At 44.9% G+C, this 12,447-nt stretch overlaps 1 protein-coding gene across 6 annotated transcripts in view; it reads left to right on the top strand.

Annotated features, from left to right (window-relative positions):
• The first annotated feature begins 11,550 nt into the window (after positions 1-11,550).
• Positions 11,551-12,447, top strand: part of OXR1 (oxidation resistance 1) — a 338,860-nt gene continuing 337,963 nt past the window's right edge. For 4 of the 6 annotated variants that reach the window (XR_009449529.1, XM_059671919.1, XM_059671926.1 and 1 more), the window contains exon 1: positions 11,551-11,679. The gene's annotated coding sequence lies outside the window, so the exon portion shown is untranslated. The remainder of the gene's footprint in view (positions 11,680-12,447) is intronic. The other 2 variants (XM_059671928.1, XM_059671921.1) reach the window with 1 other exon arrangement.

Below are 12,447 nucleotides of genomic sequence, written 5' to 3'. Positions count from 1 at the left end.
GAGACATGGAAGCATGCAATTGACCTAGCTGGTTTTATATGGTATCAATCTTACATAATTTCTTTTGGAAACAAATAAAGAGAGATCAATTTCCAAATCATATTTTTGAGGATGTCCTAATCATGGTATGCTGAGAAAGACATTACAATATAGGTAAATTACAGCATACATGCCTAATGAGGAGCCACAAAATCTTCAGCAAAATATAAGTAAACTAAACCTAGTAACATAAGTAAAAGAATAATACATTTTTATCAAGTGAAGCTTATCCCAAGAGTAAAAGCTTGACTCAGCTTTCAAAAGTTTGATCACTGTATGTCAATATAATTAAAAAATGAAAAAAATTGAGAAATTTTAACACCCATTTATGAAAACACTATCAAAAAATACAAAAGAGAAGAAACTATCTTAATGCAGTGATTTTAAACTGGCGTACCCTCAAGAATTTATAAAACATGCAATACCTGACTATTTAGTCAGGGGCACTGACCTCTTTTCCCTTGGATTGTCAGATAAAAAGCTGACAACAGCCAAAAACAACAATAGACATCCAGTGTGAATAAGTAAAATTATACCTATTTTTTTGTCAGATTGGCAAGAAATACAACATATATTTTGGGGGGGTTGCAGTATTTTAGTGATTAGTTTATGTGTGCCATGAGATGAAAAAGGCTGAAATTGCTGTCTTCATGTAATAAGGAGCATGGAGCTCACATCATACTCAAAGCTATGCTCAATGGTATAACTAAGAGCATAGTTTACCTAAGATCAAGAAAAGGCAGGAATGTCTGCGTCATCATTTCTACTTATTATTGTGATTCAATTTCTAGCCACTGCAATAAGGGGGGAAAAACATAAACATTGTTGGGGGAAAAGACAAAACATTGGGGGGGTAAAACTAAATATTTGCAGATAGGACATTCCACTAGGAAATCCTAAGTAATCTATTAAAAATTACTAGAACAATAAGTTCATTTCCAAGACTCAAGGTCAATATAAAGAAGAAATGTACTTCTATATACTAGAAACAATTGATAATAAAATTAAAATATAAGTACTATTTACAATAATATTAAAAATAATGGGGCCTTAGAGCCAGACAGGACACAAAAAACCTTTCGGCAATAAGAAAACAACTTGATTATTCCTATAGCCACAGCAGAGAGTGCCTTTAAAAACCCTCTCACTGAACTGATTCCTCTCTTTTACCAGAGATCGTATTACAGACATAACACAAGGCTTTCTTTCAATACCGAATGGGTCAAAGTGATGCTGATCCTTAGAAGAAAGTGCATGTCTAGCATGTGGGCCTTCCCTCGCCCCAGTCAATCCTCATCTCCACCCTTGTTTCCCTGAGTTCAACAGTGTCATCAGGAACAACCAGGACCTTTCCCCTCAAATCTGGGAAGATGCTCTGTCAATAGAGTGTCAAGTGTCATCTTTTGTGTCCTTGTCCCCATACAACCCATATTGGTCAAAGGCTACTTCGTGCCTAGGCACTGAGTTCTCTGACACAAGATATAGCCCTTTCCCTCAATTTGGGCATCGGATGAGAAAATAGGCAACTACAACCATTATGTATTAAAGAGGATAGAGTAGAACATGATAAGTTGAGAAAACTTATAAAGAGCATCCAGCCCAACTCTGAGCAAATGAGGGTGGGGTGTCAGGGAAGTGACATCCAGGCTGATACTAGACAGATGATGGAGGTGGGTGGGAAGCAAATTCACCTGGCTTGCACTGGCAAAATATGGCATGTAGATGACCCATTCCTGGTTTCTCGTATAAATTTTCCCTTGTTGGCATAATGCATTGGTTATTTAGGAAGCAGCCTCTGCTCATTCTATCTTACCCTAGAAGTTTTAGAGCAACATAATTCAACATAATTTAATTTTTAGTAAAAAAAAATTTTTTTTACCAAATTTTTTTTTACCAATTTTTTGGATAAGCAAAAAATATTTCCTATCCCCCCCCTTAATGACTTCTTTTAACAAAATATGATATGAAATGTCTTAGTGATGTTTCATTTTTGTTTAATCCTTTCTCTTGTTTTCTTGATCCTATCTTATCAAATATGCCTTGTTTTGGTGTTTCATGAACTGTTTGCTCAATATTAAATAGTGAAAGCAAGCAAATTCACAAAAAATAATAATTTCTCTATGTGACCAATATCTTTCTAGCATCTCTTAAAGTAAATGATTATTCTGTTCTTTTTCATAAATGGAAGTTCTTTCAAACACGTCACTGAGAATTGAGGAATTTTATGTTTATTCCTTATTCCAAACCATGCTTCTTTTTCCAAATGATTTTACATCAAATCGTGTTTTAGCAACATTCAGGACCTTCTGAATCTAGCAGCAAAAATTTCATCTCCACGCAAAGAAAAAAGCTGTTATAAAACTTTCACCATTCTTTAGGAGAGAGTGTACTGTGAAGAGCACACCTATCCATTGAGCACCTCTTTATTCCAGGTGCCAAGACTGTGCTGGGAATACGGTGGAGAGCAAAGCAGACACAATCCCTGGCCTAGTTATGACGAGTAACATTAAATAGAAAACGGATAGTAAGTACAGATATACATACATACGTACTTAAAATATATGGAATTTTTATCTGAATCTATCTCTCTGTCAACTGTATGTCTTATCAAACTATCTAGTGTCCCTACTGTTTTCTGATCAATAGGTCCTACTAGAAGAGTGTCATTCATTTATTCAGCATAAAACCTGGAAATGATGACAGAATCAAGGGGGCTCTGGAGTATGTATGAAAGTAGGTCTACAGTTGTGAGTACACGAAACACAGAGTTTATTCTTGTGGAGTTAATAAAGCTCTTGTAATAATCATAATCTGCACGATAACTGTAAACCTATTTTTGCCCACCCCTGTAGTCTAGCCCAGAGCCAGAGGTGATCTTGCCCTGAGACAAGACAATAAATCATACTGCTTTTCTATCAAGTGAAGGTGAAGTCAAACACCTCCTGGGGTTCTGTGTTTGTGGATACAACGAGAAACACATCTGGCAATAATAGCTGCATACTGAGTTGTTGCAGTGAAGAGGTCACCTTTGGAAAATCAACTGCCATTGGTGTAATCACATAATTAAGCCTTTGAGAATCTTCTGTCTTTTCCAGGATCCATATAGCTTATGCCTAAATTAAACAGGTGAGTGAAATGGAGGATGTGATTGCAGTCGCTCACCTTGCAATTGTCAAGTATTTGGTGGTTACACTTTTCTCTGTGACTCTCCTAGGAATATGAGATTGCTTTGGCTCACTACCTATTAGTTTGCTAGGGGGTTGAGGTCTAGGATTTGGAGGATTTATTTTGTGGGTTTTTTGAGGGGGGTGGGGGGAGGCAGTGGCTTTTCTACTTTAAAAGCATTCATGACAGTGTCAGGGAGTTGATAACAGTTACTGAGTATATATATAGCAAGTCTCCACTCAGGAATCAGGGAATTAAACACAGAATGGGTTTCAAAATCATGGAGCCCCTCGTGACACTACTCAGCACAAAATTGCTATTTATCACCTGCCAGTGGACCACAGTGACACTCTGGGTTAGAATTAGAATGCAAAAGTCTAGAGAAAGGTCTGGGTATTTCCATTTTCCCAGGACACAATCACTCTGGAAAATAAACGCAGGTCCTTTGGAGGAAGACTATGAGAAAGAATTAAATATCTACTTGTGATCCAGGATCCCTCTGGAGTGTCCCGGAACTCCACCGGCTTTAACTCAGGCCTAGAAATTAGGTGGGGAGCCATGATCCTCCATGGCTGTATAGATTAAGTAGAACCTTGGTGTCATGCCCAGGTATTCCAGTACTAAGGAGCCTGGGATCTTTTAGCCATTTCTAAGATCTCTGTGGGCCACACTTTTTATAACCATTTCAGCCCTATCACCCATGATGATAATCACCCACCTTGCCTCTGGAGGTTAAGTTGCTACCTCGCCTCTTCCACCCTGATAATCCTTTATTTCTATCAGATACTAGAAATCATCTCCATGTCAGCATCCCCCATCTTCATTTGTAGCCAAAGAGGAGAGTCAATGCAGCAATTAGTGTTTGATGAAAGAAGGGTCCTCTGGGTCTTCTCAGGAAGCAGTTGACCCAGTGATCCTGGATAATGCCACTCCAACATCCTTATCTTCACAACTTCTCAGATCCCTTTTATATTACACATAGAAATGTCCACAACCCAACTTTATTCAGTATAGCCCACCATTAAGACCAGGATTTAGTTAACCAGATGAACAAAACATTAGAAACTTTTCCAGCTGGTCAAGTTAGTACATCAAATGCAGACTTTCTGAAATACCCCTCCTCCCCACCCCATTGAAAGATGATGGCCCTCTTTCCTCCCTGAGCTAGCAACCTCACAACACACACACACACACACACACACACACACACACACACACACACACACTGTTTCCCCTGCTTCTTGCTGATGTCATTTCAAAATAGTCAAAAGTTGTATTTTTTTAAAAATTCCTTACGAGAAGATTATGTTTTTATTGATTTTTTAAAAATAGATTAGAAGGGAGAGTCAGAAAGAGAGAAACATTGATCGATTGCCTCCCATACACACTCTCACCATGGATCAACCCTGAAACCTGGGTATGTGCCCTGACCAGAAATGGAACCTGAGATAGTTTGGTGCATGGGACTACACTCCAGTCAGTTGAGCCACACCAGCCAGGGTCAACTACTGTCCTCTGTAAATAGGCGGAACTCCTATTTGGGTTGGCTTTGTAATTGCCCTCATACCCCACCCCACTTCCTTGGCTAGGATTTCACTCATGCTGGTGCTGTAGGTTTAGAGGAGAGTTGGAGAGGTGGATGAAAGAAGAATATTATCTTTCAAAGCAACTCCCTCAGACTCCGTATCTATAGGTGAGGCAAAGATATGTGTTTCTACAGACATATAAGGCTTGGTGGAATTTGGGGCTTTGGAAATACAGAGTAATTCTTCCAAGTGCCATCACATATATTTGTGATCAGTTCAGCTCCTGGGATCACACACTTGACTAATCAACCCTTTGTTTTCAGGCCATGAATTCACACTAAACTCTAAGTCAAGGATCCACAGACTGGAATTGACATCTGACCTTTTAATATGTAAGTAAGTCTATCAATTACATATGAGGTAAGTGTTTTTGTTAGAATCCACATAGAAACTGTTTCTCTCAGGCTACGCCTTGAGCTAAAATTTTAAATTCCTAAATCTTTCTTCCTTCATTATGCTCTTTAATACAGTTCTACGTAGTCAGCCCACCCCACATTCTTTACATCTTCTAGCCCCTCATACCTTCAGAACAACTCCACACACATGGCCCACCAGGAGAGCAGATACCCCCGCCACAAGGGAGGTGCAGCTTCTCACAGACTTTGTGCCAACTGCTAGCTCCAAAATCACACCACTGCAGCTGGGATTGCATTACTGTCACAGCACTAAGCTGTTATCCCCAGATCAGGAAGACACTGTCACACCTGCTGTACCAGCAAGTCTCAAGTCCATCATGTCTCTTCCAGGTACGCAGTTCCGACTTCAAAATCTACTGGGTGCACCTGGATGGTGTGTCTCGTGGTTGAGCATCAGCCCATGAACGAGAAGGTCACAGTTTGATTCCTGGTCAGAGCATATGCCTGGGTTTTGGGCCCGATCCCAGTAGAAGGCATGCAGAAGGCAGCCAATCAATGATTCACTCTCATCATTGATGTTTCTATCTCCTTCCTCTCTCTTCCTCTCTGAAAAAAAAAAAAAAACTAACAAAAATATCTATTCAGTGCTTCTGATGGGTGGAGCCGAAATTGTAACTGTGATCCCAACTATAGGAATGTTTAGGGAAGGTAGATTTTAGACTTTCAATTTCTGCCTAGAGTAAAAGCTTTAGAAACAGTTCTGACATGTAACAAGCTGACCATCTGAAAGAGTATCTGTCAGGTTGGATTAAGTACCTCATGCAGGCCTGGCATGCAGCAAGTGCTTAATAAAGGTTTGTACTTGTTTCTCTAGTCTCAGCTTAAATGCCACTTCCGTCCATCTAGACTTGGTTAAATTCTCAGGTCATATGCTCCTTGAACTTCTAAAATTTGTTTTTAATCCTTTTCAAGGATATGTTTTTATTGATATTAGAGAGAGAGGAACGGGGAAAGAGAGAGAGAGAGAGAGAGAGAGAGAGAGAGAGAGAGAGAGACATTGATGTGAGAAACATCTATCAGTTGCCTCCTGTACATGCCCCAACCGGGGATCAAACCTGAAACCTAGGTATGTGCCCTGACTAGAAATGTGCCCACAACCTTTTGTTGTATGGGACAATGCTCCAACCAACTGAGCCATCAGGCCAGGGCTGAACTTCTATAGTGTTTAAAGTCCTACCTCATTTGTAATTACCTCATTTGTAAAAAACGTCCATAAAAGCAGGGACCACGCTTATATTTTTGTAGTACAATATCACTAGGGCTTAGTATGGTGGTTGGCTAATAACAGATGCACAATAAGTGATTATGAATTTAAAAATTGAATTCTCTTAAGTTCTTTTCTAAGTAGCACAGTATTATCTCATAAAGGGATAAAACATAAATATCCATGTTTCCTGGTGTCATAATACCTTAACCACTAACTAATACATGGTTAACAGAATTTATCTAGCTTCTTTCCAGCTATTTGAGCTGAAGTATCAAAGTGAGACCTCTAAAAGGGAGTGTTAAAACATCCTATATAATAAAAGCCCAGCGACCGAACAGCGGAATGACCAAAATGACCGGTCAACTAGTTGATATGACGCCCACTGACACCAGGGAGCAGATGCTCAACGCCGGAGCTGCCCCCTGGTGGTCAGTGTGCTCCTACAGTGGGAGCGCTGTTAGGCTGATGGGGATGAGCAGCACTCCCACAGTGGTCCGATCCCGCAGGCCACACCCCCCACCAGTGGATGAATCTGGTGCACCAGGCCTCTAGTTTCATATAAATGTAAAGTAGCCTAAATCCTGGTTCTTGACTATCCTAATTTCTCAGAACTAGCTATGCATGGTGTCTTGGTGATAACTTTGTAAGAATAACAAACTCTTAGGGCAAGTTTGTCATGGTTTCAATTCCACTTTTGTTTTTGCAGCTTGGGTTGATGTGTTCAGCACTTGTGTTACATGGTAGTATGGTCCTATGGAGGGAAGCCTGAAAGGATGACAGGTAAAGGTTTGTTTGTTTATTTATTTATTTATTGAGAGTCCAGGTAACACAGTGATTAAGAGACTAACTTTGAATATTTGATCTGCTCATTAGAACATGAGGTTTGCTTTCTTTGCAAGATCGAAAGCTTTGTCATCTGTGTAGGGCTTGACCTGCACTATGGACACAGTCTGATGGAGAATGAGACCAACACAGAAAGCAATGCTAAGAGCAAGTGAGCATTTCTGCTGATGTTAAGCCGTGGATCAGCCTGCCACTCCTTGTTACATGGCCCAATGCATTTTCTTTATCCACCTAAGTTACTTAAGAGTTGAGTTTGTCACTTGCTATTAAAAGTCCTGAATGCACTATATTTTTGATCTACATATTTAGGTAGGAAATTCAAAAGTCTAAACTTTTTTTTTTTAATTAAATCTTTATTGTTCAGATTATTACATTTGTTCCTTTTTTTTTCCCCCCATAACTCCCCTCCTCCCAGTTCCCGCCCCACCCTCCGCCCTCACTCCCCACCCAATGTTCTCATCCATAGGTGCGCTATTTTTGTCCAGTCTCTTCCCACATCTCCCACACCCCTTTCCCCCTCAAGAATAGTCAGTCCATTCCCTTTCTATGTCCCTGATTCTATTATAATCAACAGTTCATTCTGTTCATCAGATTATTTATTCACTTGATTCTTAGATTCACTTGTTGATAGATGCATATTTGTTGTTCATAATTTGTATCTTTACCTTTTTCTTCCTCTTCCTCTTCTTAAAGGATACCTTTCAGCATTTCATATAATACTGGTTTGGTGGTGATGAACTCCTTTAGCTTTTCCTTATCTGTGAAGCTCTTTATCTGACCTTCAATTCTCAATGATAGATTTGCTGGATAAAGTAATCTTGGTTGTAGGTTCTTGGTATTCATCACTTTGAATATTTCTTGCCACTCCCTTCTGGCCTGCAAAGTTTCTGTTGAGAAATCAGCTGACAGTCGTATGGGTATTCCCTTGTAGGTAACTGAGTTTCTTTCTCTTGCTGTTTTTAAGATTCTCTCTTTATCTTTTGCTCTTGGCATTTTAATGATGATGTGTCTTGGTGTGGTCCTCTTTGGATTCCTTTTGTTTGGGGTTCTCCGCGCTTCTTGGACCTGTAAGTCCATTTCTTTCACCAGGTGGGGGAAGTTTTCTGTCATTATTTCTTCAAATAGGTTTTCAATATCTTGCTCTCTCTCATCTTCTGGCACCCCTATAATTCGGATGTTGGTACGCTTGAAGCTGTCCCAGAGGCTCCTTACACTATCCTCGCATTTTTGGATTCTTTTTTCATTTTGCTTTTCCGGTTGGATGTTTTTTGCTTCCTCGCATTTCAAATCATTGACTTGATTCTTGCGCGCCTCTGGTCTGCTGTCGGGCGTCTGTATAATATTCGTTATTTCAGTCCATGTGTGCTTAATTTCTAGTTGGTTCCCCAATATAAGATCGAGGGTTTTATTAGTTTTCGTGTAAATCTCATTAAGTTTATCGGCAGCTTCTAAACAGTTCTTGAGAGACCTTAAAAGTGTGGTTCTGAACTCTATTTCTTCCATTGACAATTTTGTCCTGTTTCTTTGTCTCCGCATTTTGTTATGCTTCCTTGGTGCACCCCCTAGTGGTCTTTGTTCGCAGTCTTATAGATAAATCTTGATTGTTGTAGCTAATTCCAGGGAGGGTTTGACCTCCAGGCCAAGTGGCTATGAGAATCAGTTGTTTCAGCAGTGAGAGAACTTCTGTCCTCTAGGGAGGTGCTAATCTAGCCTTTGCCTGAGGCTATCTGGCAAATGCCTCTGTGCAGGGCTTGGGCGGGGCGGGTCGCACAGGATCAACAGGGTGGGCCAGAGAGAGCAGTTATGGCAGCTCTCAGTCCTGTCTCCAGGGGCTCTGCCTCTCTGAGTCCCAGCACGCGCTGCAAAGCTGGGAGAGAAAGCTGCACTCGCTCTGACCGAAGCCAGACAGTCCCGCTTCTCCCGTTTGAGTCTGGGTCCCTAAAGACTCGCCCAGATCTGGAGCTCAGAGTCTGCGACTCCCTCCCGATTGAAAACAACAACCGCGCCCTCCGCCCTCCGCTGCCAGCCCGCTCCGCGCACTCCGCACCTCAGAATTTGACTTCAGCACTGCGCCTCCTCTGAGTGTCCGTGTGCGTTTCTCTTTCCTCCTAGTTGTAGGACTTCCACTCAGCCAGCGTTCCTGTGGTTCTGGGTGATGTCCCTTCCGTGTTTTAGTTTCACTTTTGAAGTAGTTGTTCAAAACAGCAAACTCCGGCATTAACCTATGCCGCCATCTTGGTTCTCCCCCAAAAGTCTAAACTTTGAAGCCAAACCACCCCTGCTTTATGATTATGCCTCATGTTCATGCTGTAGCATGAAGATGTTCAGACAATCATAACCATTTTAAGATTAATTACTGAGAGAGGAAGAAGGAAAACAATTGGGATGAAGGTAATGTGTGTTTTTCATCTTTTTTTCACTACCTACAGGTAGGAATGAGTGAGTTGTGCTGGTACCCTGAGGAAATTTCATTTTGATTTCTCATGGGAGATTACAAAAATGGTGTTGTTATTACAAAGTGGCTCTAGTTCTGGAGGTGCCATCTATTGGAGACACACGCTACAGAAAAAGAGAATCAAGGAGCTGGAGACTAGTAAGTAAAAGATCAAACATTAATTGATCATCTATTTTGGGTTGGATGTGGCATCAAATTGTATGTGGGAGGGAAGGGGGCAACATAGGAGGGAAAACAACCTTACCAAAAAGACACATACCACTACAGTTCTGTGGGAAAGCACCTACATTACTTAGTAGGTTTAGCAGAATCTCACTAATTTGTAACAATGACAAAAGGAAGTAGCTTTGGCAAAGAATCCGAACTGTGATATATTACAAAATACATCCAGGTGAGTGCATTGCTCGTAGGAGATTCTCAGTAAATTCTCTCTGAATGAATAAAAATGAAACACAGTCACTTTCAACAGAATACACAAAATCTAACCTGTGAATGCCCAGAAAAAAACTGGGGGTGGGGGTGGGGGTGGGGTAATAATAGAGAACAAAACTCATAACCAGCAGTTTTTCAATGATTAGTATTCCTCAGAGAGTAATTCCTAAATTTCTTCAGTCCTATCTCAGGTAAAACTATTGATTCCGGGGACTAGGTTATGCAGAAACCATGCAAGTTTCTAGTGTAACAGACTCATGGTTCAACACCGTATTATGTTATTCAAGGCAACAGGTGAATGTCTCTGAACATCAACGTCCTCATTTGTCAAACGGGGATAAGAATGATTCTCTTACGGAGGGGGGGAGGTTGTGGGGAGTGAATTTCACCCAGGAAACACTTGTCCCTCGCAGAATGGAAATGATCGGAAGCAGATGATCGGGAATCAAGGTGGACTACCCTCAACAGTAATAGCGGGGAGGGTTAACTTGCAGGTGCGCTGGATCTGAGCTATGGAGAGCCTGCAAGTGCTCAGGAGACATGGGACACAGCCAGGCCCCAACTTGGCAACGGGAACGGCCCCTCCTTTCCCAGGGTCACCAAAGGACCAGGGTCCGGTTCAGGTGTCACAGGGACTGGTCTCCAGTTTGCGCCCTTTTCCCATTGCAATTTACACCTCTGTTGGGAGAGGGAGGGCGGAGGGCGCACGTCTGGAAGGAAGTAACAGCTCCCATAACAAGAACAAGGTCAGGGCGGGTGTCAGCGAACTCTGCAAAACCCCGCGGAATGAGGAGCCATACACGCCCCAAAAGATTTCTGCACTTTGGAAGCTGTTTCCAGAGCCCCCTTCAGCCCGCCTCACGCAGCCCTTTGCCGCCCCCCGACCCCCATCCCCAATTGGGCTGTTGAATGTCGCCCTTCTAGTCATTGCAGGCATCCAACAAACTTTGAGTCAGTTTCCTGTAGGGGAGCTTCCACATCGCTTTCACCCCACTGTCCTCCGTTTCTCTAGATGGCGGGAGCCCGAAATCGGGGCCGCCTCGGACTTCGCTCCGGCGCCGGTGCCCGCTGAGGAGGCTCGGTTCCCCCGCCTGGAGCGCAGAGCGCGGAAAGGGACCTCGCCGGCCGCGCGCTCTGGTCCTGGCCCCCAGCGCGGGGTAGGGGGGTGGGGGGGTGCACCTCCGAGCCCCAGCCCTGGCTTCCGCAGGAGCTATTTTTAGAGGCGCAGCGCCCCCCCTTCCTCCGGGGCCTCGGGCGCCGTAGCTCGGGCTGGCGGCGTCCTCGCGGCCTCCCCCGCCGCCGCGGCGCTTGGTACGGCCCACGCCGGCGGGCCCGGGCACTGAGCATGTCTGCAGCCGCTCGGAGGCCGCGGCGGCGGCGGGGGCAGCGCCGGGCTGCGTCAGGCTGAGCCCATTCCCCGCGCGGCCGCAGGAGCGCACGCGGGCGCCGCGCCGCCCAGCCCCGCCGAGAGGGGCGCACTCGCCGCCGCGGAGCCGCCGCCGCCGCTCACCGCAGCCCCCTCCCGGCGACCCGCAAGTAAGTTTGTGGGTGGGTTGGACGGTGGGGCCGGGGTGGGGCGCCCCCGGGGGCCCAGGCCGGCAGGCGGGAGGCGCGGCTGGCGCCCGGGAGAGCTGGCTGGCGGCTGTCCCCTGTGCCTGGCGCCTCGGCGAGCCTCTTGGCCAGTGGCAAAGCGGGCGGCCGCTGGGATGCTGGAGCCGAGGGGACCGGCCCGGCAGGAGGGCTGGACGGGGTCCCGCGGTGGTCGGGGAGCGAGGGAAGGACCCCGCGGCTAGAGAGGGGCCGGGGGTGGGCTGGTGCGGGGTGGGGAGGCTGGGCTGAGGATGCGGGCGCCTGGCCGCGAGCAGCCGCAGAGGGGAAGGGGGTGTCTCCCGGGGGCAGGGTGGGAGCGGCTGAGAATGCGGTATGGGGGGCACAGGACAGGGTGTCTTGGCCGGAGCGGCGGTAGGGACGATGGGTGGAAAGTGGGGCGCGTGGCAAGCGGATTTGAACTAGAGCGAAGGACGCCGGTAGAAGGAAGGTATCGTGGGCTCCAGAGAACAAGTGGATCCTGATCATTTCGAGAAGCTCTACCAGGTCAGGACGATGTAATGCTGGAGAGGGGCAGCCTGGAATGGAGGTCCTGGGGGGAGTCGGCGAGGCCACACGCTGGGAACCGGCTGGAGAGAGGAGGGATGCAGAAAGTGGCCTGGAAGGGCCGGCAGGAAAACCGCCGAGGGATTTGGGTGGAGGGAGGAGGAAGCCGAGCGGGGATCCGACGGAATTACAGGGCGGCTGGTGGGGTCG

The sequence above is a fragment of the Myotis daubentonii genome, chromosome 17 (assembly GCF_963259705.1).
Source record: "Myotis daubentonii chromosome 17, mMyoDau2.1, whole genome shotgun sequence".
Taxonomy (NCBI): Eukaryota; Metazoa; Chordata; class Mammalia; order Chiroptera; family Vespertilionidae; genus Myotis; species Myotis daubentonii.
This window is presented reverse-complemented; position numbering and strand designations above follow the sequence as displayed.